Source organism: Ascaphus truei, chromosome 1, assembly GCF_040206685.1.
Source record: "Ascaphus truei isolate aAscTru1 chromosome 1, aAscTru1.hap1, whole genome shotgun sequence".
NCBI lineage: Eukaryota > Metazoa > Chordata > Amphibia > Anura > Ascaphidae > Ascaphus > Ascaphus truei.
The window spans coordinates 142,310,269-142,314,956 of NC_134483.1; positions in this window are offsets into that span (position 1 = coordinate 142,310,269).

The following is a 4,688-nucleotide window of genomic DNA, read 5'->3' on the forward strand; positions in this document are numbered from 1 at the left end:
GCCTACTGTATTGGCAAGTCCTAACACTTTCTATGAAAATCTCATGTATTTCTGTTACGGAGGGAGACAATTCTTAATACTGTAGATCAGTCTCCACAGGTCCATGAAAAAAACTGCTGATTAGAAAGTGGGAAGCATGAACTGTTACCAGTTGAAATTTTACTAGCAAACACAATCCCTGTAAGCTCTGAACAAAACACCCACCACACCATATATATTTGTGTCGAAATGAGTGCTAATTGGTTTGTGACCAACTGAATATAACAAAAGATTACAATCCCCAATGCTACTGTACATACAATTTGCCAAATTATATACAGGCATACCCCGGTTTAAGGACACTCACTTTAAGTACACTCACGAGTAAGTACATATCGCCCAATAGGCAAACGGCAGCTCACGCATGCGCCTGTCAGCACGCCCTGATCAGCAATACCGGCTCCCTACCTGTACCGAAGCTGTGTGCAAGCGGGGAGACAATAGAGCCTATTACAAATGCCTTATTTACATCAGTTATGCACGTATATGATGATTGCAGAACAGTACATGCATCGATAAGTGGGGAAAAGTAATGCTTCACTTTAAGTACATTTTCGCTTTACATACATGCTCCGGTCCCATTGCATATCTTAATGCGGGGTATGCCTGTACAGTACTGTAGTTTATGTACATATATATTGTCAAATATCAACTGGTAACCTTCTGTTTGGAGGTATGTGACCCTTCTTTCCTGGGTTTAAGTTTGCCCTTCCCACTTTTTAATTAAGAACAAAACAGAAGCGCAACTCACTTGGAATATGTGAAGAGAAGAAAAAAATTAAAATAGTGCAATATAGTATCACAAAGTTAATTGGAAGATCAATTAACCAGCGTCAAATGCACTCACACACTTCAAATTCTTCTCAACATTAGGAACCAATGGTGGAATACAAGATGATGGTCTGTGTATAGGCAATGATCATGATGTACTGTAGCTACAGGGTAATTAAGGTATGAAAAATATAGAATGTCAACCTAGCATAATTCTATAAAACAGCTTTATAGACAGAATTAATAAAATCAATGTACTCAGATACTTACATTGGTCCACTATCAGCAGCAAATACACAAGAAATCTCCCCACTTAGAAACCTCCAGCGAAGAATCAAGGAGCCAGGCACTACTGTAGAACAACTCTCAGGGGATGTAGATGCAAGCTGGGCAAGGTCCTCTCAGCCTCAGAAGTGCAAAATGGCTGCCCTATGTGTTTCACTGGGTTACCAGCTTCCTCGTTTTGCATTCTATCTTTTTCATATCTGAGTTATCCTGGAGCTATATCTTAATTTTTGCCTATACACAAACCATCATCTTGTATTCCACCATTGGTTCCAAATGCTGAAAAGAATTTTGAGTGTGTGAGTTCATTTGACACTGGTTAATTGATCTTCCGATACACTTTGTTATACTGTACTGTGTTGCACTATTTTGTGTTTTTCCTTCTCTTCATATATTCCATGAGAGCTGCGCTGGGTTGTATTTTTGTTTACCCTTATATTTAATCACTTAATATAAAGTCACTTTTATCACCTGCACTAGAAATAATTTTTTGCGATCAAACAGATTTTTGCCCACTTTTTAATTAGCATTTTTTTTTCATGCACCTGTGGAATACATTTCTCCTTAGAAAAAAATGAGGAGTAAACCTCTAAGTCTGGTGCTCAATCAATAGCACTGTATATATTGTACAGGGGTAATAAAGACTTGATATCTTTTAGATTGTCTCTAGTGTGTTAAATTAGACTCAGCCGGGGTGGGGGCTAATGAGCTGTATACAGTCCAAAGTATCTATGGAAACACTGCTGCAAAGTGCCCCACAGAGTACTCACGGGATCCTCGTAGTTCTCCTCACCGCACCCCGTGTCCCACACTCCAATATCCAGCTGGCCGGTATACAGGATGATGTCCCCTTGTCCGCCTATGATTGCTGGAATGCCCGAACGTCCCTGTGAACCACCAACACTGCATGCTCCAGCCGTTGTATAGTAGAAAACGAAAATCGGAATAGCGGTCACTGCTCTCCAAATCAGGATGAAAACCAAGCACAGTAAAATCAGGTAATTATTTATTCATCCCCATAGGAAGAAAGAACATACATAGAGTGTGCAACTCTGACGCGTTTCATCTCCGTGAAGGAAACTTTATCAAAGAGTAAAAACACACTAACACAAGTAATCTTAAATAGGAGAGATTCTATTCCTATTGGCCAAAATGCACTCAGTTGATTGGTGACCTACACCTGTTGCATAATACACGTCATAAAGATACTGAATACTTCAGCATGTGTCGAAGTGGCCAAAGGACAGAAAAAACTCCTAGACAGGAATCTCAACTATGAGTATTGTAAAAAAAATTGCAAAGGCAAATACAATGACAAACAATACATAAACTGCAATTAAAAACTAGTGATGGGAACAGAATGTGTAAGTTCTAATAATGGAGAAATGAAAAATCTATATTGTTAATATACATAGCAACGTTAGCAACAGTGTATCAAGATATAACAAAAATATAATGTGATCCTAATAAATAAAAAATGAATATAATAAAAAAAGAAAAAATAATAATAATAACAATAATACATAGCATATAAAAAATCAGTTTGGATAATATATGATCACATAATAATAGAAATATTAATATTAAATAAGGGATAATACAGCACATATATTGCAACAAATATATTGTACCATGAGCACTCGTAGGAATCTCAATCATGTACTGTAAGAAATGTTTTAGCTCCAGTCAATGTTGAGACCCCCAGGCTGTAGAGTGCCCATGATATATACCCAGAACATCTCCTGCTTGTTCAATTTGTTCTCTCTATCAAAAATTTACAAGAAAATTATCTCTCAAAAAATTATTTTCCTCCAGGAGTAAAGATGGTGTACTAACGTGTTCAGCGAAGGAGCCTCAATCACAGTCGTGTCATTCTAATATTGATATCACCTCTAATGTTGAATTATCCTCTAATACCTTTTATTTTCAGGAATATTGTAATCTGTCAGATTTGAATGATCTTTTACACCAACAGGGGGAACCTTCAAATACATTTTCACAACCTTTTTGTGGGCATCAAGATTCAGGTTTAGGTCTAGGAGTTTTTTCTGTCCTTTGGCCACTTCGACACATACTGAAGTATTCAGTATTATTATGACGTGTATTATGCAACAGGTGTAGGTCACCAATCAACTGAGTGCATTTTGGCCAATAGGAATAGAATCTCTCCTATTTAAGATTACCTGTGTTAGTGTGTCTTTACTCTTTGATAAAGTTTCCTTCACGGAGACGAAACGCGTCAGAGTTGCACACTCTGTGTATGTTCTTTCTTCCTATGGGGATGAATAAATAATTTCTTGATATTACTGCGCTTGGTTTTCATCCTGATTCGGAGAGCAGTGACCGCTATTCCGATTTTCGTTTTCTACATTTCTCCTTACACTACAGAGAAAAATTAGAATTTTCACAGATAGTGTAAGGACCTAGAAATGGTGCATACCTCAGTAGGGCTGCAGGCTTTAAACCCTTTGGTCAAAGAGTGTAACTAAATGACCCTTACTTATGAGAAGTCAGATAGATAAGTATTTAACTGTATAATTTAACATATTTGATGTTGCATTGGGGATTTTTGTCTTTTGTTGTATTGTACCTCTTCCACATATTCCACTTTCCAGAAGGGCCAGATGAGCCTCCTGAACCCCAACACAAACATCTATTGCCCCAGCTAGAGAATAAGCATAGAGGTGCTAGGTACCGTAGTGTAGCTAATGCCAGAGACAGGGACACATATTCAAAGTCTGTTAGGTGCTTGCACTTCAGGTTTGGAATTATCCCTGTTCTTGAATCAGTGTTGCACTTGCATCCATTTGCTACTGCAGTTACTGCTTGCACAGCTACTTAAACAACAGTTGTGCTGAGTTTGATGAAGAATCAGTAATTGGAACAACTGAAACACTAGAATGATTCACATGTGAATGATGACCTTGATCCGACTGCTGCTGTCACTGGTTGCATTGGCAAAGGCTCTGGCCTAGGTACATCAAACTCTTTTAAAATGACGTTAATATCTCAACCGGTAAAAAAAAACAATGCATATTATTACCGTAAATTGAAGATGGAATACATCAAGATTGGGGTAATAATTTTCTGGGTGCAATAGTTTACCCAAAGTCGAGACCATTAATAATGCATTAATTACCGCATCACCATCGTTTAATAATATTATATCATAGGCTTTAGTAATATCTATTATTACAGAACCCATTGGTAGAAATAAGATGAATCCCTTTGAGGTCTGTGGTTACCAAGGTATACAACAGGCACCAAAGGGTTAAAACACAAAAAAAATAAACTAGCCGCCTGCCTTGGCTACCTTAGTGACTAGTAAATCCTTCCTGTGTAATGCTTTACTAACAGCTGAGGTAACCATGGGTTTAACCCCTACTACCTTCACTACGGGAATGCTAGCAATCCACACTGAGGCAAATACTCATCACTCACCTATTTCCCCACCCCCCAAAAATACCTACATCTCCTCTAGACTAATGGCCAACTGACCATTAGCCCAATGTGGATTATTGGGCTTTTAACCATTGAAAAAAACATTAAAAACACAATCAATTGACTTTTATTAAACCAGAGGACTCTGTGCT